The sequence below is a fragment of the Lissotriton vulgaris genome, chromosome 1_1 (genome assembly GCF_964263255.1).
Source record: "Lissotriton vulgaris chromosome 1_1, aLisVul1.2, whole genome shotgun sequence".
NCBI lineage: Eukaryota > Metazoa > Chordata > Amphibia > Caudata > Salamandridae > Lissotriton > Lissotriton vulgaris.
In genome coordinates, this window is record NC_141685.1 from 1,530,697,044 (window position 1) to 1,530,723,867 (window position 26,824).

Sequence of the window (26,824 nt, forward strand, 5' to 3'; positions counted from 1 at the left end):
TCTGATAAGATTTTCCTGCCAAGCTCCTTCAAAAATCCATCCTCTATTAACAACTTCACTTATAATGAGAGCACTTTATGAAATACTCCTGACAGTACTTATTTGTACACTGGAAGGTAGTACTCCACCTTGCTACGACAGGTGGAGAAGGATGTTATGCAGTTAGATAATCCCATAGAAAAACTGACAGTGCGTCGCTCCCAAAGACCAGGTTGAACAAAACCCTCCAACCCTGGTTTTATAATAACCTCAAGATAGAGACGAAAAGGTGTAAAGACAGTGTAGAAAAACTATAGTAAGATTGAAGAGAAAAGTTACAAACTGGCACTTAAGAACTATCATGCTGAAATTAAAACTGCTAAACAAGACTACTTTGAGGATAAAATTCTATAAGCAGGTAATAAAACCAGGGAGAATGTTACTATTGTTAAAAAGTGTTTGGCCCCGGCCACCTGTGCAAGGTACCACTCTGCCTCGACTGACTGGTGTGAACAATTGGCCACTTATTTCCAGACTAAGATCCTTACCATCCAAGCCAGTCTGTCCTCTAGGCCTGATGAAGGACCACTGGACACCTTGCAAGCCAGCTTGGGTTAAAAAATTAAGGCGACTCTGGCCATTTTGGCCCGATTCTGTTGGAGAGTTCTCTGCGAGCCTTAAGTAATCTTAAATCAGCTTCTCCATCTGCCCACTACCCACCCAATTTAATAGTTTTAGGGGCCTGTGTAATTAACCCCTTGGCATATAAGGTGCTGAACATGTCATTAGAAACATCCACAGTATCAAGATCTTGGAAACAAGCTAAAATGCTACCCTTGTGGAAGAAGCCATCCCCAGACCAAGGAGTACAGCCTAATTATAGGCCTATTTAACAGCTTGCAGCACTCTCCAAAATACTCGAGAAGCATGTAAATCAGCAGATCTCTGCATATATGGAATCCAATAACCTGCTCCATCTTAGCCAGTCTGGCCTTAAACCACACTTCAGCACGGAGACAGCTTTGATGGAAGTGTCAGAATACATCATAGGTATATTAGATGTTGGGGGTTAGGCTGTGCTGATTATGTTAGACCTATCAGTAGCCTTTGGTACGGTCCCCCACCAGGTACTCCTGACGCGTCTGCAGTCCATTAGCATAGGGGGTCCAGCCTTGGACTGGCTTGCCTCCGTCTTGGAAGGTAGAAGTCAACAGGCTTGGATTCATCCCTTCTTTAACAAACCGCGTCAGCTGGGAGTGCCCCAGGGCACTGCCCCGAGCCCAACATTATTTAATTTGTACCTTACCTCTCTTGCTCAGATAGCAGAAGCCCTGGGAACAAAAGTTATATCTTATGCTGATGATACTCAGCTGCTGTTCTCATGTGGAAAAGAAGAAGTATTTCCAGAGTGGCTTATAAAACCTGTCTTACAGCAGCAGTCTTTCACTGGATGGCTGTACATCAATTAAAGTGCAACACCCAACAAACCTGGCAGGCTTCCTGACCCCCCCCCCCCCCAAGGCCCTTGGGGAGGCATAGTCCTGAGCTTTGGGGTCAAATTTGATTACTGTCTGTTTTTTAGGCCACAGATTAAATCTGTGGTGTAATATAATGTAATGTAATGTAAAGGACACTTTTATAGCGCTCCTATCACTCCAAGGAGTATCTTGGCGCTCACCCAACCCAGATGGAAGGGCTGGAGGGAAAAGAGATAGCTTACACTTTGTACTACACATTACACCAGCGCTCTGCAGGCAACATCAGTTAAAGAAAAGACCCAGGTTTTTAATGCTTTCCTGAATTGAGTTTCTTGGGACAATGATCGTAAAGAGGGCGGGAGCTTATTCCAGACCTTGGTGCCCAGCACAAAAAGGGATTTGCCACCTTTTGTTGCCAGCTTGAATCGAGGGATTATGAGCAGATTCTGACTGGCAGACCTCAAACAGGGTGTCGGGTGATATCTTCTGAACCCATTACACAGGTATTTTGGTCCATACTGTTGAAATGCCCTGAAGGTGATTATAAGAATCTTAAAGAGAATCCTTTTACCAATTGGTAGCCAATGGAGCGCATTGAGTGCTGCTGAGGCTAAAGACCTACGGGGCCAACGTAATACAAGACGGGCCTCTGCATTTTGGACCATTTGTAACCTATGGAGTACGGCCTTATTAGCTCCAGCATATAAGCCATTACAGTAATCCAACCTGGAATTTATTAGGGCCACTGCAACCGTTTTTCTGGCCGGCAACGGGAGAAGATCAAAAAAACTTCCTCAAAGCTTTTATAATCTGGAAGCACGTCCCAGCTACGGCCACCGCTTGATGTTTGAAAGACAGTTGATCGTCGAACTTGATACCCAAGTTTCGAGCAGATGTAATTGTGTTGGGGGGGGCTTCTGCATCAGCAGGCCAACACATTTTTGGGGAAAACAGATTATGATTCCCAAACGGCAAGATTTCTGTCTTTCCAGCATTACATTTTAAATGATTGTCAGTCATCCATTTAAACGTTGCTGCTAGACACTCCTTAAGATCTTCTTCGGCACCAGGCCGTTCCCTGTCCAACACCAGGATGAGCTGGGTGTCGTCAGCATATGATATTGTACTGATCTGCAATGATGCGATCAGTTTCACTAGGGGTACCATATACAGATTTAAAAGTACAGGACTTAGACTCGAGCCCTGAGGGACCCCGGAGCTGATGACCTTTGCTTCAGACTGGTATTGACCCAACACTGCGACTTGGCGTCTATTGCTGAGGAAGTTCCTGAGCCATGCCAAGGCCTGCCTCCCTACTCCTGCAGCAGCCAACCGGTCCACTAAGATGTTATGTGAGACCGTATCAAAGGCTGCCGACAGGTCAAGTAGGATTAGGACAGCCTTCTTTCCCTGGTCCATGGCCGTTCGTAGGGTCTCTGCTGTAAATAGCAGGGCCGACTCGGTAGAGTGTTTTGACCGAAACCCTGACTGGTTGGGATGTTGGATGTTATTCTTCTCCAAAAAGCTCGTCAGTTGACTATTGACAAACTTTTCCACCAGTTTGAACAGCACAGGAAGCAGGGAGATAGGACGCAGGTTGAAAAGGGTGGTAGGGTCAGCTAGTGCCTTTTTCTGGAGAGGCTTGACAGCTGCAAGCTTCCAGTCATTAGGAATGTCTGCCATAGCTAATGATGAATTAATAATCCTATTGATGATAGGATTAACCACCTCTACTAAGGTCTGTAGGACTAAAGGGGGACAAGGATCAAAAGAGGATCCAGATTTGCTGCCCAGAATAGCCTTGGAGGTCTCTTCGAGGGAGACCGGGGCAAATTCCTCCAAGCGGGCAGAGGTCCTCACCTCCTCTGTCTGTTCAGCAACTACTGGCATAGCGGGTACTGGAGGGAAAGTCTTCACGATGTCGAGGATCTTATTGTCAAAATAATCAGATATCGCATTGCAGAGATTTTGAGACGGAGGAATCTCCTGCGAAAGAGCTGATGGGTTCATAAAATCCTTTACTATCTTGAAGATTTCTTTTTGTCCCTGGGCCGCCGTGGAGATGGCCTGTAGGTAATGGGCTTTCTTGGCTAACTTTATTCCAGCATGATACTTCCGTCTCGCTGATCTATAGGCGTTGCGGGCGGTAGCATCGTAGTTCCTACGCCACCTCCGTTCCAATACTCTTACTTCTCCCAGTTCCAATTTCAAGGCCAATGAAAACCATGGGGCACTCTTTTTGGTCTTAGTGGCCCTTGGATTCTTATTGCCGGTTGGTCCCAACGAGGCACCCGCTCTGGCAATCCAATCACAAAAGTTCTGATTGTCAGCAGAAGTCCAGAGGAAAAATACACTCCCAACTGGAAGGAACTACCCAGCAGACCTGATGTTGTAGAAAAGTTAAAAGTCAGTATGACCTGATAGAACCGGTATACTGACTTTTAACTTTTCTACAACATCAGGTCTGCTGGGTAGTTCCTTCCAGTTGGGAGTGTATTTTTCCTCTGGACTTTTAATACTTTTTATAGTGGTGACCATAGGTTTAGGATTTAGTGCAATATGAAAAGGAACAAAGAAATGATCGGACCAAATCTGAGGGCTTAACTCTCAGCCTAGTGGAATTTGAGCAGATACAATCCAATAAATGTCCTGCTAGATGTGTGGGTTCCCGATTCAGAAGAGTGAGTCCAAGCACGTCAATGATATCCATAAAGCAACCAACTCCTGGTCCTGGTGGGCATATGAACTGGTGTACTGAGGTCAGTGAAAACGTGTGTTCATTTTCTGTCCTTAACAGCAAAAAAGGGGGTATCCAGGCCTAGATAACTACTAGGTTGGACTACAGCAGTGCTATCTACTTTTGGTCTGCCGAAGTATCTGCTTGATAGGCTTCAGGTGGTCCAAAACAAAATGCAGCAGATTGCCTTCTTTCGAATTTGCCAATTAGAATGCACATGTCTCCTCATCTGCAAGCTCTTCACTGGCTTTCTGTCAGGAAAAGAGCGCTGTTTAAGGCCTTTCTGCTAGTTCATGGAGCCCTATATCAGATTGGTGCAGTCTATCTCAGAGCTAGGTTTAATTTTCATGTTCCAGCAAGAAATCTGAGATCAGCTAATATATTTTTAGCATAGATGCCCAGAATCCAGTGTGCGAGAGTTGTAAGAAGGTCTCTTGTCTATTTGTGATCCATATCTCGAACAAACTGCCTCTTGAGCTCCACGCTGTTTGCAACATGGCACTGTTTAAAAATAGGTTGAAAACTTGTGTATTTGTCCAGGTTTGAAACAACCAGCTTTACTTTCTCCTCTGACCTGTGCTAGATGCCAGGGCACTCTTCGGAGTAGCTTTGCACCTTACAAGTCACTTCATCATCATCAATCTCACAGAGAAATAGATGACATACAGATATACAGAACCTAGCTCTTATCCTGTTTAATTTAACTTTGAAAATCACCAGTGAAGTTGATGAAACAAATATTTGGCTGAAAACATGGCTAATTTTTGTTTTTTGCAAAGCCACTGATTTTTCCATTAAACTGTGTGGTTGCAATTTTTTTTTATTGCATCAGTGATTACATAGGGCAATGGGTGCATGTGTGTTAATCTATGAGCCATGAAGACAAAGGGCTTAATATGTAAATATACTAAGCAATTATCTTGAAGTCAATTGATTAAATGTGTAAAATACAAAAAAGTCAATTTTTCTTTGTAAACTGTTAGGAGTCTTTTTGACACAAAATACAGTATAATAGTTATGGCGGGGCAGACGAGGGAGTCAGCCAGGTTTTGGTTGGAAAGAGTAGATTCACTGAGCGGTTGTGTAGCAGATCACAAACTCTGGTGGTGTGTTTAGTGAGGAAGTGAGTGTTGAGTAACCAGGACAGAGAGTGGTATGGTGTAGTGAGGATGGGTATGAGTGGTGGTGTGTGTTTAGTGTGTTGGCTGTGTGAGGTGCATGGTGGAGTGAGGTGGGTGAGGGAGGGCACAAATGAAATGGCAACTTACACAGAAAAGGCACCTTCAGTGTTGGACATCAAGTCACAGCAGCAGCACTGAGAGATGTGACCAGGGTTCAGGGTGTGAAGGGTTGTGACATGGTAGGGATAGGGGAAAGTTGGTGAGATGAGGACAAGGGGTCCGGAAGGAGGGTGCAGGTGGGTAGGAAACAGGCACAGATGTGCTGCGCTTTCACGTTGAAGCCTCCATTAAGTGAATACAGTTATGGTGAAAAAACAGTTATGTCGAACTCTGTGCAGATAGATGATAGGAAATGTAGTGATGTCACTTCCTGTGTAGATGGGGGAAGAGAAATCCAGTAATATCACTTCTGGTGCAGAAGGATGATGGGTTAAGTAGTCACATTTCATATAAAAAGTTTAAACAAAAAAAATGGATCAAAAACCCTTACTCTGTTTACTTGTTTACTATGTTTCCAGATAAGTCTTTCTTCGCTATCTTGTTTCTTGGGTTTCCAGTTTCTGAAGATCTGCGGCTGGTACTGGAGGAAATTGGCTAGTGCTGCAGAAGTGAGATAATGCTTGATTACGGTAAGTACAAAAGAGTAACACATGTGATGGTAATCAAACAAAGGGCCATATTATCAAGGGGTTTTATCTCCGCTTTTTTGGCTTTAAAAGCCAAGAAAGCGGAGATAAAATTATCTCCCTATTACCTAGCTGTCGCTAACACCAGTTAGCGACAGCTAGTAGGAGATAGTGACCATCTTGGGCCCCACTTTGTATGTCAGTGATATTTATCACTAATGACATGCAAAGTGGGCGTGCCAAGATGTTAGCGACTGGAAACAGTCTCTAACATTGCTATCTCCTATTACCCAACTTTTGGAGATATTCGCGCTAAGCGCGAATATCTCCAAAAGCTAACACCTGCCCTGAGCAGTTCTTAGCCATGTTATCTAATAGGAAGTGGATAACATGGCCAAGAGCATTAGCTCGGTAATGCATGAATATCGCTGACTTTTCAGTGCTATTCATGCATTGCGGCCGTTTTTTATCGCATTTGCGATAACCTTGGTAATACCAAGTTTTATCTGCGATAAAAATCGCCGCAGCTCAGCGGTAAATTTTTGTCTCTAACCAAGCAATAGCGATAATTATCGCTATTGCTTGGTAATATGCCACAAAGTGGTTGAGACAAAGAGTGGTCTGCCAAATGGGTGTGGCTGAAGTAGTAGATAAGCCCAAGATGGCCAGTGAGATTTCATGAGATCCCGTGAGATCTCACAAGAGAAAGTTCCTGCGAGAACCCGTGAGGCCTTACATGGCTTTTAGCCCCTCTGTCTCCACTCCTGAACTTTAGTATTGCACCAGAGGGACATGATTCAAAGCCCCGAATAACAAACAGTGACTATTAAAAAATTAGACCTCACTCACAGAGCAAGCGGGAGGTTGGGTATAATCAGAAACATAGCAAGGAAGGGCTTGGACTGGGATATTATGGTCAGTACTGTAGCATGCCACTACTGTACCATATGTGCATATAGGCTGGAAAATTGGCTCCTGGCATTTCTCACATTGGGAATTTTCCCTCAACAACATCAGACTCAGAATCACTCATAGCTCTCCTTACTTCATTCTACAGCGGTCTTAAAATCCATTCTCTCTTGAGCCTCTCCACATTCTCCCAATCCCTGATTCACTCCACAATAATTTCCTTAGATTTACTTTCAATTGTATAATAGTCTCTTTTTGTATTTCAGTCTCTTTCATCTTTATTTTGTTAGGCTTGCATCTTCCTCTTTTGTGCAAATCTACACCTATTCTATCAGCCGCACTCTTCAATTTCTCAAATGCACAACATGCTTGCTGCCTGCTTTCAGATTCATAAACACCATCTCATTAAATGTTATTTTTCAAATCATAACTGTTTTCAAATAAATGAATTGTTGCACATTCATTTTACTCATTGAATTACCATCCTGGGCATCTTTTGTTACACTCATTGGTGGTTCTCCTGATTCCGAGTCTCCATCCCTCTTCTCAATTCAAACTCTCCAATCACATTATAAGGTGGTGGTCTACCTGTTAACAATTCCCTCAACGTGTCATCCTCTGAATCTTATTCACTCTTTGTCTCCATTTTCTTGTTTAACTCCTTTGATTTACCCTGCACCTGATCCTCAGCTGTGACAGAAAAAACACCACAGTACTCATGCCTTTTACTTCAATCACAACTTAGCATGATTTCAATTATGTATAGCCTTACCAACCTGACCCTTCAGCATCTTCTGCAGTGCCTTCTGATTGGCAAGTCTTGGGTGCAGATTATATTATAGAAACATTGCCTCAAGTAAGCAATTTCTTCAATTCAAAAGTATGTTTTCAGGAAATGTTTACTGTTTATCATTTTCAATAGCCTTGTTTCACTCCTTAAGCCAAAAGCAAGTATGTATTTTCTCATTTAGAAGCATCTTATAAGCCAGACTGGTGTTGAAAACTGAGTTTCTCCTAGTGATTTAGGATTAGACATACGCAAACTAGCGCCATGTTAAATTCAAGAACTCTTCACAGTATAACACAGAATCAAACACAATACAATCTCTAATACAATATCTCTTCAAACACAATAACTCATAAAACAAGACAATAAAACCTGTGTCTGCACCGGGAAACAGAACAGAAATCAAACTTATCATGGGAACAGTAGCCTTTCAAAGTACTACACAATCACGTAACTCAATAGGATTTGACAAGCAAAATCACACCTTTTGGCCTGGAATAGTTCACCTTTGACCTGTTTTGTGCACAGTAATTACCGCTATTCCACTCTAAATTAGCATATGCACAGCTCAGGGGCGGCTCATGGAGGCCCTGGGTAGGGTGCGTAGGTAAGGGGGCCCGGAGGAGGGAGTCTGGGCGGGACGGAGCCCCCCGGAGCTCAGGAAGGTGTTTTAATAAAATGTCCATAAAAGACGTTAGATGACCAGTACCTGCGGCTGCTCCTACCCTTCCGAATTCGTCTCAGAATGATAAAATTTAGGAGGAGGAGGGTATTGTGACACACGACTTGAGGGACTGGCACAGACGACTGCAGTGCCTGGGCCATGATAGGGGCCCTGGACCCACAGCCCCACACAGAGAAAGAATCAGTAGCCTCTTTGCCCGGAAACATTAATATCGATACCATATCGAATATGGTGTCTTACGCATGGCGGATAGCCACGTCCGTTGCGGACACTGCATAGCCACCTCGTGCTCCTGACACAAGAGTTGTAGTGTGAGTGGCCTCATGCATGTGGTGAATGTGGCCTAAAATACGTGACCCTACTCACAATTATTACTGGTACTGGCAAAGGTTAAAAATGGCTAGGTAGGGGCGACATGATTTAAACCAAATGGGGACGTGCTCCCGTTTCATAAATGCTGGCAATGGTTACACAGTAAAACATGGTCACTGTATGCGGGGAAGGGGCCTCCTGAGTTAGAGAAAGTTCCCTGCCTGGCAAAGATTTACAAAAAAGGGCACATGCTGTTGCGGTATTATTTAAAGGCGGGGGGCAAATGCCTCCTGAAAATGAGAGAGGTGGGGGCGGTAGGCCATCGTCTAATCCTCAGACGGTACACGCAGGGTATCGTGCAGCAAAAAGAATCGGTAAAAAGCAGATTCAGCTATGGGTGTGTGCCTTGTCTGGCGCAGCGTAGGACAAATGAAGAAGAGGGGTATCCAGCAGCAAGCTCACTTACCTTACTAAGTCGGCCGTAGCTCAGGATTTAGAAAACACTGGTGCCGGTTGAGGAGCCAAAATATAATTGGTGTGTGCGCGAGGACGCATGAACGTGCCACGTCATAATTTCTCACACTTAGGCAGAGTCAGCACAAGACTACAGTACTGGCGTGGCAGCCCCTGGGGTTTGGCGGCCCTGTGCAGGTGCACAGCTTGCACATGCCTAAGGCCGCCCCTGCACAGCTAGACTATCAAGGAGATCATAAACTCAAAAACATTGGACATAACTTTACACTTCCACAGACTTATGTCCAACTAACTTGCAAGTTATCCAAAACCTAGGCAAATGGATCACAAATCATGCACTGTCATAAATGGCAAAAAGTACAATACACAAAATGGACGCAATCACCACCAACAACACCTCATCTCCAAAAAACAACGCACTAGACATACTACCCTACTAATACTCACCATCCAACCTTTCTTATTGGACAAACAGATCCTCTCTCTGACAACCTGCACCATGGTTCCACTTCACCCTAGGATTTACCACCTCGCCAAGGATTACCATCTTTCAGGATTTACCAGAAGGATCTAATTATCTACTAATTATCCACTTATCACACGTTGCCTTTTCAAATTCCTCACAAAAAATTGTTGGTTCACGAGGTTAATATTGATATTAATTCTAACAAATTTGTACTAATTAGCCTAATTAGCCTCTACTTACTGCTCGACATTCTCCACTAAAATCTGTTGAAGCTTCACTCAAGGAGGGTCAAACTGCGGGAAAAGCTGAATCCTTAGATAAATAAAAATATTACAACCACAGTTCATTTATCAAACAAGCAAACAAATCATAGATCAGCCTGAATTCAGAGGGGACTCAGATCATGTAGAGTTCTCTAAGCAATAGACAAAAAAACCTAAATTCTTAGAAGGAAGTTGACTTTTCCCCAAAGAGAATGCTCTGGACAATGAAAGCACAACGGGTCTTATTTACAAGCCCCTCCTGCCGCTAGTACGTCACGTTGTGAACGCACCGGCGCGCAACCTGCTGCCCGATATTTACAAGGACACGTAATACCACCCTGAGTGGCTTTACGTGTACTTGTAAATATTGCCCCTTCTCACGCAACACTTGCCGTGTAAAGGGCGTGACATGGGTGTTGCTGTGGGTGTTCCCACGTAACACCCATATATTGTGATGCATTTCCAGATTTAAGAGAAATCGTAAACCTGAAAAAGCATCAGAATGCTATGCCACCCAAGGGGTGGCGTAGCAAGGCGCAACAAAGAGAAATCTTTTCATTTCTCCTAGTTCTTTCCTCTTTCAATGCATGCTGCAATCTACAGTACGCATGGAAAGAGGAAATCACTTCAATTTATTATTTTTGTGCAGGGCGGTGTTCTTTTCTGCACAAAAACAGACGCGGGCATCCTTGCACCATGGTGCAAGGCATTAATTATAATATTAACTTCAAAACAAAACCCACTTGCACGATACATTCATTAACTGTTAAATACATCTTTTGTTGCACAAAAGAAATTATACTTTTTGTTAATGCAAAAACAAGTGCAAACAAAATACTGCTTCTGCATATTTATAATATCGACATGTCAACGTATTTTTAGCTCATAACGTTGTTATTCTACCACATACTTTGCTTCAGCTGAGGAAGCTAGCAAAATGTTTATTTGCTTAGACAAAGACCTTTACTTGCTGTTGATTTTTTTTATTTTTCTGAAAGGCAATGGAACACTTGAACATGAGCATAACCAGGCTGCCCTTCTTAGAGGTGTGACCTAGTGCAGCCTGGTTATGCTAATTTAAAAAAACTACATTAGGTATTATTTTTCTAATTTAAATTATTTTTCACATTGTTCAGTGCCATTTTTATTTAGAATATCACCGTAAATATTTTTCAATCTTGCTCTAGGCACTTGTCATTACTTCAATCACGTCCTTTAATGTTCCCGCTGGAATTATTGCCCTGTGTGGGCACACATTTTTCTCACACACCCAGAGGCTTCCACCTTAGGTATGCATGTGTTGTAATTTCCCTTTTTGTACCAGAAATAAGCATGATGTCAATGGTGCATGCATACACAAGCAATTACTCCACACTTTCATTTTTATTAACTTGCAGTTCTTGAGTTCTATGGATTGGAGTTGTCAACATGATGAAAAACTAAACAACTAGAATAATATGGCTGGGGCTCGACAGATGTAGAGCAGGTTCAGAGATCATCCTCAAGGGACTCCAACACATGACAGGGCATTCTGTAGAGAAAAGAGGAAATAGCAGGCCATTGAATACCCCTTCCCTTTGATGAGAATTTAAGATGTCATGGTCTACCATGTCAAAGGTTGCAAATAGGTCCAGATAGGCCAGTGCTCTTTTCCCTTTGGCATCAGTGATCATTTACAAGTGATGCACCATGGCTAGGTTTATTCATTCTATTAAAAGGACTCCTCAGTATTGCAAAATCCCACTCTTTCAGGGTGGTAACTGGAGGCCAAAAGTATATTTTTAGGACTGAAGACTCTTTTGAATTTTGGAAAATACCATTACTGCATCACCTGCAGTGTTCCCCGTGTGAATTTCCAAAGGTCAAACCTGCGGACAATAAAAAAGCACAGTAAATACTGGTATAAGTAGAGTTTGGTGCAGAAATCTGCATGTTACTCCCCATTTCGATGGGGTTGAATGCAGCTATTTATCAACCCCGATAAATACCAACCCCTGGTGTATCAGTTTCATCCCCCACTCAACCACTCTTAATGTGGATCAAGGTGAACATTATACCCCTTGATAATAAAACGACCAGAATGTGAGAGGTCCTCTGACACCTGAGTGAGTTTAAATTGTACATAAAAAGGTGGGCGGGTGGGTGGGTACTAACTGCCTAATGTATAGAAATCAAAAAATAAACACCCCATGATTTATTTTGGAATGAAAGTCTCAACTGCGGACGTATGGATCTGCACCGCATGAAAGTTTCATCAGCAAGTGTTCCTGTGCACTGCTACACCAGCACCAGTTGTTGTGTGGCGCCTCTGTGTTACAGATCCTGAAAGGGGCAGCTACAAGTGGAGGTGCACCAGGCAATGAAGTCCAAGACACTTAAGTTGTATCGAGGTCTTTATTTCAATTTTAATTCTTTCCATAGGGTAATAGCACAAACAGTTCAGTCAACGTGTTTCGTTCCCACAAGGAGAACTTCATCAGGGCTGAAAGTGACACATTCAAAAAAAGATTCAGATCAGAAACACATACAATAATCAGAAAACTAAATACATTACAAAACAGCACAGGACTCTACAGACTTGATCACAAACATTTATATTTACAAACATTTATATTAAAACATATGAATACATGAAATATTGCACAGAAATTACTTAACCCCTTCACTGTGGTGTCTATTCCGCCGCAGTGCAAAGGGTTGGGGGGCGGCGCGGTGCTCCCATGCTCGTGACGGAACGGCTCTGTCACAAGCCTCGGTGGGCTGTGCTTGTGACGGAACGGTTCCGTCACAGCCCCGCCCGCCTAATAGAACGCGCCGCACAGGCGCGGAATTCGCGCTGCGCAGGCACGGCAAGCGGGCCGTGACGGAACCGTTCTGTCACCAGCACAGCCCACCCGAGGCTCATACCGGAACGGTAACGAGCGAGCATGGGAGGGGTTAATAGACACCACATTTATAGTGTTAGAGCCAAAGAGGAAAACCTTTCTATTAAAAGTAGAGGGCAAGACCTTTAACATTGTTAAAACAGAGCACCCAAGCTTCGCAATACAGGCCAAAGAATGAAAATTGTAGTTGCTGCAGGATAGTCGGCTAGTGCAAAGGTTGCACATGAGCATATGTGGAAATAGAGTTTGGGCAGTGTACAGAAGAGGAAAAGAATATGTAGGTGTTTATATGGTGAAGTCAGGTAGAGAGGCGGGGAGATCCACACCTAATCGGAACAGCATGCAATTCTTAAGAGAAGCCCTGTTGGTAAAATCAGCAGTAAAGTTAAATACCTCCCCTAGTCATATAGAAATGTGAGAAAAGATGAGAAGTGATGGACACAGCGTGGCCACAAATAAAGTGGAAAGGCCTGCCGTCGGACAGGCGTGGAATAAGAAGGTATAGTTGGACTATGATCTCACCTTAATATCACAAAAGTACAGAACTCTGTGTGGCTTAAGATCCAAGATCGACAATCCAGTGTATTTCGCTGGATACCAGGAAAATTCCCAGGGCTAAGTAATGCCCAAAACTGAAATTCTATTGATAAATAAAGACCTATATTTAGGACGCTGTAGGCAAAACAAACTATGGATTTAGGCCCAGATCTCTGTACTAGGGTGAATCTTTGACATTGTTCAACATTCTGTCCATCAACTGTTCTTTTGCACGTATAGAAAGTTGGCATTTTCTTGTCCCAACCATTTGTGCTTCCTGACAGTGCCCTGGGTCACATGATTGTGGATGGCACTTCTGTTGGGGTTTGTGTATTGCTTCCAGATAGTAACACAAAAGGGCTTAGGCGTGAACAGGATGAGTTAGAAATGGTGCCCCCCGTTGACAAAGGTAGTCACTCTATCCAAGTAAGTACCACCACTTCTAGTTAGGGTAGGCCATAAAACCCCTGAGCCCATCCTCTGGTAGCTTGACGCAGAGCAGACAGGCTTAAGTTCCAGAGCCAATTAGTAAAGTGGTTGTGTAACGCCCACCCAGCGGCCCCGGTAACCACCGCGAATAGCCTCCACACGTGTTGGAAAAATAAATATTCTTTTATATGTAAGTAGTAATGGGGTAAGAAAAGGACAAGGTTTGCTCTGCACGAGGCTGGTATACCTCTGCAGTACTGCAGTACAAATAACAAGGCCTGCTTTGGACGAGTCTCATACATAAGCAGTACTGCAATAAAAATGACAAGGTATACTCTGCACAAGCCAGCGTATGCAGGTGCGAAGAGATTTCTTTGGAAGAGTTTTGGACTCCTATTAGGAGGGATATGGTAAATCTAGGTTACTCTTTGATCTCAGAGCTGTCTCTGCTCGAAAATCACCTCACGGACTCAACCGGAGTTGGCGTAGTTGTAGGGTGGTACAAGCCCCGAGTGGAGAGGAGTTCGATGTCTGCCACGGCACTGGTTTTTGAGAGTCCCCGTGGGGCAGCGCTGAGACGGCCGGGTCCCAGCGTGTAAGGGCGCGAGTTCTATAGATGCCCAGGACTTGAACCACTTAACCTTCACGTGCAGTGGGAGTTGGGCAAGCAGCACCTGTAACTGAGTCCATATGTGCCAGCACCACGTTAAAGGTATACCCGAAACCGAAAGACAGTAATGAAACCTTGTCCCCGTTCACGGTAAGCGAGGTTGAGAAAGGCATTTCCGTACTGACCTGTAACAAGGCTCCAGGCCCAGAATTGCCCCCAGATCTTTTTAAATCAAATCAACATCTCTGGACCCCAGTCCTCACGGCTGTGCTCAATGCAGCAGTGCTGAAGGTTGTCCAGAATCATGGGGTTCCCCCACGATCGTCCCCGTGTTCAAGAAGGGAGAACGTAACAGCACTAGCTGCTACAGACCAATCTCCCTCATTGATTCTGTAGTCAAGGTAGTGGGAGCGGTAGTTCTAAATAGATTGACCACTTGGGCTAAAGAAAACAGAGTTATCTCTCACATCCAGTATGGGTTTCGCCCCGGGCACTCTACTCTGGCCCAATGTCTCAACCTGTATATGATCCTGGGGAAGGCAGTATTTTCCAGCTGGCATATCTTAAATATCAATGCGGAAAAATCGGAAATGATGCCTAAACCGATGTTCGCTTACACGCGTAACAAAAATCTAAAAGATCATGTTGTGCATTCACGCATGAAAACTGTCGAGAACCCTAGACAAATTAGTATTATGGGCACAAGTACAGTTACAGGCACATATAAATGCACAAGTTGTAAATCCTGCAGCTCTGCAATAGAGGGGCCCTCTTTAGAATACAATCACACCGACAAATTTGAATAACTGTAAGACAACAAATTTGATATACCTACTTCTGTGCCCCTGTGGGTCAGGGTATGTTGGTGAAACTGGCAGATCCCTTAATGTGAGACTCACGGAGCATAGATCGGCTATTAGAACTAAAAAGATATCAGACCCCATGGTTAGCCATTATCTGGAGAAAAGCCATATGCCTGAAGATATAAGGTGGTATATACTGGAGAGAATTAACCCAAAAGTAGGTAAGTCTTCTGAAACCATCAGGAAATTAAGAGAGGTTTATTGGATTTTAGTCTGAAATACCGTGGGAACAGGCAATTAAGTGAATCGTAAATATCTTCCCATGATAGTGATTGAGCTTATCTTTCTGGTTTACATATTGACTTACGTGTTTTGAGGGCATATATGAGTAGTAGCCTGATTCATAACAGCAACATATATATCTCTATGCGGTTTAGTGAAAGGTGTTGTGCCATTTGAATCCCCTGAATTGTACTTTGGCATATAACACAAGATGGGATAGTCACGTGACCTCCTATTAGATCCTATTGAGGTACGTACTCATTATGTTAAAGTATTGTTGGTTCATTCAAATATGGAGGATTCCCTTCTATGGTTGAACTAAGTCGTTGTTTCATGATGTACAGACTGCCTATACCATCATGGCGCTGATTTTAGGAATGGTAAGCAGGGATTGGCCGATGGCGATGCTCGTGATGTCACCCTTGGCCAACCCTATCAACATCTAGAGATGAGGCGAGCTATTGATATAGACGAATCAGAGACCGGGACATATACTAGCCCAATACACCATAGAGTTTACGAGGGTCTAGACAAAGTAAAGCTCGGCAAGACGTAAATATGGGTGGAGCACCCCGCTGCATCACACTACTTAAAACGCGGCGGTTGACTAATGCGTCTTTGTGAAAAAGGTTATCGTACCCAAGTGAGGTTCTGCCGATTTGACACATGAATTGAATTTATAGAGGTAAGACCGGCGCCCTAGGTTCCCCCCTAGCTGTTATAGTGGAGAAGTGTGGCTCAATGATTAGAGTGGCAGACCCTGATGCAGAGGTCTAGCCCGGGACCAGGGTTCAATTCCCCACCTCGGCGGGTCTTGGGCTCAAAATTCCACGGACCTGATAATTCTCCCCTCGGTGCCTATTCCAATCATGGAGTCCCACTCTGCAACTCTGGGCAAAAGCCTGCTTAATCTCCACAACGGCCCCCACAACGCTAAGGATGCCTGGCCTCCACCTTGGGGGTGCCCAGGAGTGGACGCCTCACAGGGAAAGCCAGGATGGGTTCCACAGCGGTATTCGTACAAGCGCCTTGAGATCCTTGCGGGTGAGTAGTGCGCTATACAAGTATCAATTTACAATTTACATAGTTAATTTCGGAGTTAGTTTCTAACTCGTCTGCTTCTGCAATTGTAATCGGGATATCGTCCTGAGTGTTATATTTTGTACTTGCTAGATCGTTATCGCATTGCGGACCTGATAAGTCACGTGACTTCCTGGTTGAAAGGAATCCACGCAGAGGTTTTTGGTATGAAATAAAACCGTTAGAGGTAAGAATGGGGCTTTTGTCTAAACATGTGTAGACTCGGTAAACATAACTTTGAGTTTTTATCATTCTCTCTATTTCACACTCAGTTAGGTTATCCTGTAATCTGTTTTTGTTCCTAATACCTGATAGAGCGATTAACGAGCTGTAGCCTCGAAATACAAGCAAGCAACTAGTGTTGCAGTCGTCGTGAATACTTTTTTGATAACCATCCTGATCACATGGAGAGAATTTCCCTTTGGTAAGAACATAGGTTTTTGGCTGTGGGATTCAGTATAGTTGCAGTCTATGGAACCCTCTTTTGGATCATATCTTTCATACACCTGGTCCTGTTATGGGTTTTCTTGTCCCTTCCTCCTTTTAGATCGTGCAGAGTGGGACTAATATGAAATAATATGCAGAATACAGACGCTAATACTGATCGAGTCTATTTATAACCTTGTTTTATCATCTATACGGAGAATAAGTGGCAAATATCATGCATCCTAAGAAGGTTAGCGAATCTATAGTCATAATGGTGATAGGTGACTTGGCATTTGCAATACAGTACACTAAAAGTAATAATTTGTATATTTATGTTTGCCTCAGGCTATAATTATAATTTGACGAATTACCGAAGCATCTACCGTTCTCTCTTTAGGGGTTCGCAATCCGGCTCCATATACAATTAGAAATAAATTTGAACAGGTATGTATTTGTAATCTCCGTATACTTAATTAACCCGACACAAAATACAGGTGACCTAGAAATAGATATATAGGAGGGTGATCATCTAACAGCAACATTTAACTATACTGTTATTAGTACCCCTACTGAATTCCTGTAGGTGAACCATAGAAATACTGGCTCTCTATTAAAGGGTTGTGCCCTACCCAAATAAAAGAAGTGACAGGCTTGGATCAAAACCTATTGTGTTAGTGCCCTGATGTAAAGTGGATGTCAGGTCATGAAAAATTAGAAACTTAGTTCAAGATTAGTTGAGACTTGAATTGATTTACTACATGCAGATGCTGGATACTAGCTAAGGAGGAAATGTAGATGAATGACTCTTTCTAGTATTTTGTTCTGTGTAAGTATGAATATATGAATACACTTGGAAGGTGTTTGAGAACTTTTATTTCCATGTCAGGTATGCAGATCTCATAATTTTATCAAGGATTTTTGATCGTCAGTTCAGGCGACATATCTAAATTTTATGTATATAGCACAACTATCTTTGGACCACAAATATATTGTCACATATGTATTTTTTATATTTTAGTTAAACCACTGGTATGAAGTATATGCCCTGAGGAAGGCTTCTGCCGAAACGCGTTGGTCTTTTACAACTGTAACCAGTGCTTTCAAGATTATACACAGATGTTCAATTACATGTGTGACGGTCAACTTAATTCTTTAGGGGTATTTTGTTCCAGGTTCTTGTCTCCCTGCACCTGTTTTTTCTCCTTTTCATAGGGTGGGGACATATTAAAGGCTCATCGAAAGATATATGTATCAATAAACTTTCTCTGGTGGTTGGTTGATATGTTTTTTATGATTCTCATGTATTAATGAATTATCTTGTCTGAATGTATATGTCCCTTGATAAATATTTATGTATGTATGTATGGTTTTTGATCAATTATATCGTTGATGAAGTAACAAATGAAGTAAAATAAGAAAAATATAAAATATATATGTGTATATTGAATATATTTGTGTGTTGTGGTCCAAATATATGAGTGCCTTACATGTTTTGATTGTGCACTGAACCTGGTGCAAACCTTTTTTCCAAAAAAGTCATTTCCCTGTGAAGGTTTTATCCAATTATACAGGGGCCCCTTCCTTTCCAAATAAAATATGATCCTGGGGAAGTACACTGTAGCTCGCAAGGGTGCCATCTACATGGCGTTCATGGATCTTTCCTCTGCTTTTGACTGTGTCAATCGGGGGAAACTGTGGCAGTCCATGGACGCCATGGGGGTGGACGTCACTCTTGTCAAATTCCTAAGGGATCTACAAAGGGATACCCGAACAAATATCAGATATTCACATGATCTTGGAGTATCGAGGGACTTTACTGTTACCCGGAGAGTAAGGCAAGGTTGCATCCTGGCGCCATTCCTTTTTAACCTATACATTAACGAGCTAGAGAAGTTTCTGATTGAAACCGAGGTGGATTTCCCTTATGTAGGGCGTAGGGGCCTTCCTGTCCTCCTTTATGCAGACGACGCAGTCCTCTTGGCTAGAACTGCCAGAGGCCTGCAATCCTTACTGAATGCTTTCCGCAGCCTTTTGGCTGAACGTGATTTAGCCATAAATAATTCCAAATCCTTTATACTGCACGTTGGGACTCGCCCGAAACGCACCTACCCCTTCATGATAAAAAACATGAAAGTGCCATTACTACAACCTTCTCATACTTGGGAGTTTTGTTTGATGATCACCTAAGTTGGGCTCCACTAGTTGAGAAGAAAAGAGGGGAGATCCCAAGGGCGAATGCCGCCATCTTCAGCTTTGCAAGCAAAATGAGTAAGCGCCCAATTTCTGCAATGCTGAAGCTGTACCAGGCAAAAAGTGTTGCGATCTGCAGCTATGGCAGCGAGCTATCGGAATATACAGCAGTGAAGGGCATCCAAGTGGCAGAGAATAACTTCTTAAAACAACTACTGGGAGTACCAAAGGGCACCTCAAATTTAATCATTCATGAGGTAAAGGGGCTCCCATTTATTGGCGATATGTTAGCTTTGCGCCCTCTACTTTTTTGGATGAAATGCTGGCTAAATAACGATCTTACCCTCAACCACCAGCTTCTCAAAGTGGCCCTGACCCTGGATAATATGCTCAAAATCCCTTGGCTGAAATACCTTAAAACCTGCTTTAATGACCTCGGACGTTTGGATCTTTTTTTATGGCCCAAAATGATTACCATTGAGGATATGGCCTATGTTAATAAAACCTTTTTCCATATGGCAAAAATCTAACAGAGAAGGGGCAGACCTAGTTAAACCTAGTGTTCGTAACTTTATGTTACTCAAAACCGTCCCCGTGCTCGAACCTTATCTAACATGGCCTATTTCCTCTCACAAGCGGTTTCTGTTAACCAGATTCAGGTTTAATTATTACCACCTTCTGCTTGCTGTCTCAAAGGGAAGTCACAAAGGACAGGTTCTGCCGGCCTGTAGCTGTGATGTTTCATCTCCACAGGACTTAATGCATTTTATGTTCTTTTGCCATTATTACGATGTTCCCCGTAGACTCTTTTTAAAACCGCTTTTAAAAAAAATAAACTTTACCCAGGCTCGACCGGCTCTTTGTTTCCTGCAGATGTTGAGCCCAGAAAGCACTTTATTTGTGGTTAGTTTCCTAAAAAATGCATTTAGACTGCGAAAAAGCCTTCCATATTAACAGAACCTTGCACAGAAGTCATGGTATTATTTACATTCTAGTTTTACCCTTGCATACCCAGGATGAAAGCCTTTTAAATCATTTTGTATTAACACATAATCGAGTGATTTTATCATCTGTACAAGCTCAAATGTACATATTTTAACTATATAATTGCTCTGCTGTTAATGTTGACATACTGCTTTTATGGCTTGCTATTTGTAAAACCAAATAAAGTATATTGACTATGACTAACTGAGGTAGGAGTGCTCCCTCTTCGCTCTTTGGTGAACGGCCTCACCCAGCCACGGGTTGAGTGGCACAAAAAGGCTAGTAATTCCCCACACCGCAGTTTGGGTCAGGTGGAGGGTGCGGAATGCGAGTGGTGGGAGCCTTGATTCCCCAGCACCTGGTAGATGACCTCGCGTTGCAGGCAGGGATTGTGGTGGTGGAGTCCAGATGGCATGCACGGGGAGAATTAGATTCTGGCTATCCTTGAAATTCTCCCAGAACCAGGGAGACCATTCAGCACCTTGGAAGTCACTCCAGTGATGTGGGAGGAAGGGGAGAATTGGATCCTGGCTATCCTTGAAATTCTCCCAGAACCAGGGAGACCATTCAGCACCTTGGGAGTCACTCCAGTGATGTGATTTGATGGTTGCAGCAGGGCAGAGATCAGCAGACCGCAGGGCTGCCCATCTCTAGCAGGGTAGCAATCCCTTGGGAAAGTCAAAACCCAGCAAGATGGAAATCCTGTAGTGCAGCAGCCTTTGCTCCAGCATAGATTCCCGCAGGTACAGTAGTATCCACAACCCTATTTTTATACCCTGGTGCCCAGCTTACTAGAAGGAGGCAGAAGCTTCTCTGCCTTTCTTGACCTGGCTCCCAGCTGCCTGCACTAACAAAACAGGGTTTGTTAAGCCTATTGTGGGGTGGCAGGGCTCAGCCTATTCAGATATACGTGCAAATCACCACCCCACCCTCTCAGCCCAAGAAGGTCATCAGTATGTAGATGAAGGCAGCCGCTCCTGTATTTGGGGGAGTCTAGGGAGTATAAAATTGTGAGGCCGTTACCCTGGCCAAACTTGGATTGGGGCAGGCCGCAGGCAAACAGAGCTGAGTGAAAGGCAGAGAAATGTCCATTTTCTAAAAGTGGCATTTTTGAAATAGTAATAGTAAATCCAAATACGCCAGTAGAGAGGATTTCTCACTACCATTCCAACCATACCAAACATGACATAGCTACTCCTTCCTGTTCAAGAAGCTAATGCCTAAATGCATATAAGGGAAATTCCCAATGCTGGCCTATGGAAGGGGTAGGCCTCACTGCCATGGCAGAGGGCTGAGACAGGTTTGAAAGGCTACTTCTGTGGGTGGCGCAAGCAGTGCTGTAGGTCCACTAGTAGCACTTAATCCCCAGGCCCTGGTTAAGTGGGATACCACGGGGCACGGTCTTACATGTGAATTAAATAAGCCAATTAGGTATGTGCCAATGTCGCCATGTTTTAGGGGAGAGCACCCGCACCTTAGCACCTATTATCAGTAGTAAGGTGCCCAGAGTCCTAAGTCCAACAAATGGATATAATCCAAAGTGGGGGCGAGAGGGCCAAAAAGGTAGGGGAGACCACCATAAGGCTGACAGGTCTAGCAGCCATCCTGGCAGGATGACTGAAGAGGGGCTGTACCCAGCCCCATTTACACTTCAAAGGGCTTTGCCTCATGCACAGACAAAGGAACCTGACACCAAGCTGGCCCTGCCTTTTGTTACCACCAGAAAATGTGGAGCCTTGACAGGGGAAGGAGAAGAGCTGCAGAAATAGATGTGGGGTAGGACATAAATACCCCCTGTTAGAACTGGCACCATTGGCGTGGGTCCCTCTTCCATTTTTACTGTTGCCTTGTGTGTTTTTGCTGGTATTAGATGCTTTGGGCACTGTGCCACTTCTATCCAATGCCACAGTGTAAGTGCTCCCTATTCTAAATTGATGTACTAATCAGTGGTTTCATGTTTGGCTATTTTGGTTTACTTGTCAGACCCTAGTCTAGTGCACTGAGTGTGCCAGGGCGTGTAATCCAAATGCTGCTGGTGGGCCTGCAGCACTGGTTGTGCCACCCACAGAAGCAGCCTTGTAAAATGTGTCTAAGGTCTGCCATTGCAGAGCCTGCGTGCAGTCTGGTACTGTCATGCTGACTGGGCAAGTGCACCCACTTCCCAGTCCCTAAACCTTCCCTTTTCTTCATATCAGTCACCCCTATGGTAGGCCCAAGGGCAGGGTGCGTTGTAAGTATAAGGTAGGGCAAGCCGTGGTGTGTTTGGCATGTCCTAATAGTGAATTACAGCCATTTTCGTTTTTCACTATTGGAAGGCTACCTGTTCTCCATAGGCCAGAATGGGCTGCGGAATTATTACGTTTTATAATCCTAACTGTCTCAGAGAACATGGTAGAAATTCGAGTTTAGTATGCCTGAACTCAGAATAACAAAATACATCTTTTAGTGAAGTTTTTTTTAATATTCTGTGTTTGCAAATACCACTTTTAGAAAGTAAGTATTTGCTTGTCTAACCATTCAAAACTGCCTCTGCTAGTTTGTATATTCCTATGTCTGGTTTTCTGAGTGATAGGGCTGGGGAATTCCAGGAGACAGGCTGAGTCACCCAGTGGTGAATTGAGAGATCTGCATCTAGATGGGAGGGAGGAGTGAACCGAAACCTTGAATAGGGCTGTGCCTGCCTTCCACAATGCTGGCTCCACCCCCTGGGGAGCGGCTGATGTCTCTGCCCTGCACACTGAAAGAAGAGGAGTCCTGTAAACAAAGTGCTCCAGGACTGTACTTGCCTTCAACAATGCTGGCTCCACCTCCTGTTGGGTGTCTGATGTGCATGCCCTGCACTGTGAAAGGAAAAGAGTAGTCTGGTAAATAGAGTGCTTCAGAACTGGTTTGGACTGGGCAAAGACCCCTCTCCCCTCAGAGAACAAAGGATTTCTGGGTATAAATTTTGGGACCCTGATCCCATGAAATTAGATCACTTTGGACTACAAGAAGAAACCTTTACTGAGGAGAGGAACCTGAAGAAACTGAAGAGAGACTATTCCCAAGCTGAAGTGCTGCTTGGGGGATTGGCCTGCAGTGGTTGACTTACTGCCAAAGGAAGGAGAAAGGAACTTTGAGTACTTTGCTTTCAAGGGCTTGGAAAAGAGCTTGCCTCCTGCTGAAGTCTCAGGGACAACAGACTTCACCCCCTCAGCTCCCCAGAGTTCTTGTGGAAGTGCCTGCTGCTGTTTTGGGCCTTCTGAAGAACTGCGTGTTGCAAGGAGCTGGAAGCACGACTCATCGAGAAGAAGCATGTCGCCCTCACTGGGCCTGCTGGCGCAACTCTGAATGAGGGTGTCGGTTCTGGAACTGTCGCACTGCACCGCATCGGCGAGAAGCGTGCCGCAACTAAGAAGAAGCGTGTCGCCGTCGCTGCTGCTGCCGTCGCAACTCTGAAAAAGGAGGGTGTCCCTGCTGGAGCTGTTGCACTGCACCGCATCAGGATAAAAATCTCGCAACGAGGTCGGAGCTTGTCGCCATTGTTGTGCATGCCGTCGCAACTCCGAAGCAGGAGGGTGTCGCCGCTGGAACTGTCGCATTCCACCGCATCGACCAAGAGCACCTCGCATTCCCGAGAAGCACGCCGCCGTCGGAGCTGCTGCCATCGCATCTTGGATGTCGCCGCTGTAGTTGTCGCATTGAGCAGAAGCTTCAAGAGCGTCGCCGCTGGAGCTGTTGCCGTTGCATCGTAGGGGTGTCGCCGCTGCAGTCCACGCATTGAACTGAGAGCTTCTCACATCCCAGAGAAGCGTGCCGCATCTGGAAGATCTTCACGTCTTTATTTCTTTGCACCTGACTTTGCCGCATTTCCCTCCGCTGCAACATTGCTTGTCGTGGAAGCACAACATAACTTAAGGTACATTGACGCAGAGTGTCGCATCTAAGAACTGAACTGAACTAAGCTTAAATCTACCATCTTAAAGTAATCCTAGTGTGTATTTTTGTTTTTTATGGTCTTGTGGTAACTCTATATAAAGTCTACTTATGTTTGATATAAAACCTGTGTGGTGTCCATTTGTAGTGTTGTCACTGGGTTACTGTATGTGGTCACAACTGCTTAACTTACATCGCCTCTGAAATAAGCCTTGACTCCTCGCGCCATGCAGCTTAGAGGGTGAGCAGGGGTTATTTTAGGAGTGTAATCCCCTATTCCTGACTAGAGGAGAGGGTCCCTATTTGTCACAAGTACCTACCTGTGCCAACTAGATACCCCCAAATCTGACACCCCACACAAAGGCTGGCAGCAGGTATAGCAGAGGTGTAGCAGAGCCACTATTCAGAACACTCCTGACCTGTGGAAGTTACGGAAGAAGGACTGCCCTGCTGCAAGAGAACTGCCAAACTGCTGGAAGGACTGCCTTGATCTCTGAGAACGAAGACTAGACCTGTTTGCCTTCACCCCCATGCTAACTTGAGTGACTCCAAGGGTCAGTTGGATGACCTGCTATGTGAACTAGAGGGATACAACAAACGTCAGAGGCCTCCCTGCAATTGCCCAGCTGACCTATTGCAACTGGACCTGCTTAGAGATTCAACTGGATCCCTGCTGGAGTGAGTCCCTAATCCCCAGGAGGAGCCTACCCAGGTCCTGAAACTTGGTAAGCATCAGTGTTTACTCCTCCTAAATAAAAGGGGAAAGTCCTTAATAAGCATGGGCGAATTTTGCGAATCTGGCGTTCGCGAATTTTGCGAATTTGCGAACTCGCAATCCGCAAAATCCGCAAATTCTCGCGAATTTGCGGATTTTTTTTTTTTTGTGTTCGCAAGGATTTCTGCCAGTTCGCAAGGATTTCTGCCAGTTCGCAAGGGTTTTGTACCAGTTCGCAATTGTGAACTTACATGTCGGCTCGCAACGGTCGCGATTATGTTGTTTCTACGTCTGCTTCATCATCACAGGTTCCCAGCACCCTCTGTTTCACCCCTGCCACCCTCTGTTTCACCCATGCCACCCTCTGGTACATCAATGCCACCCTCTAGTTCATCATCACTGTAGATTATGGGGGGAAAAAGCAAGCACACCTGCCTGCTTCAACTGACATGAATTAATTTGGGGTTGATTTATTAATGTGTCACTGTTTTAAAATTCCAGTCTGGCACCTGCTTCCTTATCTGTAATTTGCTTTCTGTTGCAGTGCAATTTTTTTTTCCAGGACCTTTGTGGCCTACTTGTAGCTTTTCTATGAGCCTGCTGTGAGGGTCAGAGCAGGGTCATACAATTGTTGCAACTAGCAACTGAACTCTGGAGGGGCCCTTGTCAGGAAGCACTACAGGGAATGGTTACTAATGATGAGTTTGAACTTTTGAACCTGCTGAATGCTTTCACTTTTGCAAAACTCGTTTTTCTGCAGAACAGCATTACAGCAACTGTAATGCCCCAAACAAGCTTATATGAGAAAGTTGATTTCTAATCCAAAAGTTATCCAAAGAAAATCAAAAGGCCTCAAATCCAAAAAAGTGCAGGCAAATGTCAACCTGAGAAGTTATTCTGATAAAATTCATCATTTTCAGAAGGTCTATGCTGCTTGCTAGTAGATTTCTTGTGCAGAATTGCAATTTTTGTAATTTTGCGAGTGCGAGATTGTTGCTGCCCGCCGCACCTACATGTTCGCAATTGCGAACTTACACCGCACGCCGCAAAATTGTATCACCAAGAAAAAAAAATCCGCTGCGTGCGAATTTGCGGATTTTCGGTAAATTCGGAAGCGTTCGCGGATTGCGAATTTACCGAAAATCCGCAAAATCCGCGAGCAGAACGGATTTTCCGCCCATGCTTAGTCCTTAACCCTTTCTATGCTGATGACGGAGCCGCTCCGTCATCAGCTGCGGTGGCGCTGTGCTGATGACGGAGCGGTTCCGTCATGGCCCTGCCGCCGTGCCTGCGCGGCGCTGATTTCGCGCCTGCGCGGCGCGTTCTATTGAGCGGGCGGGGCCATGACGGAACCGCTCCGTCATGAGCACAGCCCAACCGCGGCTGATGACGGAGCGGTTCCGGCATCAGCATGCGGCCGCCCCGCCCACTTAGCGCTGCGGCGGAATAGCCGCCGCAGCGATGTGGTTAAGTTTGGGTTCTTCTTAACAACGAAAGGGCCAGTTTGCACTAAGACTCTTCTGCCCACAGCAACTGCCAATGCAAAGTTCCAATGAATTCAGCTCCAATGAGATCAGCTCTTCATTCCAACAACGACGCCAATAACAACGCAAGAGTTACACATCGCATTACAGCAATGACAGCCCACGACAACTGCCAACATGAAGCTATGGCAATGGCCATCAGTGATTCTCAACATGATCTTCGCGCTATTGTGATGACCATCCATAATGCGGGCCTGCTCTTCACGCTACTGCAACGACCATCTGCACCGCGAAGCCTCCTCCTTGTAGCCTCCTTAACCACAAACTGAACTAGACTAGAAGGTTACTTTTCAGCTGGACTAACCTGGTCCCTGTATCCGTCTGGCTGTCCATGACGGTTGGCCTGAAGTTGTGACTGCCCTCCAGTCTAGCGTGACAAAATGACTATGATAGACGCTTTGTGGTTTTAGGCACTATTTTCACTTAATTCTTTGAAACTGAATATCTCCAATTCTACTGATTGTATTTTTGTTGTTGGGATAACATCCTATTCATTAAACTGTACTCCTTGGTGCTAAATTGGTTTG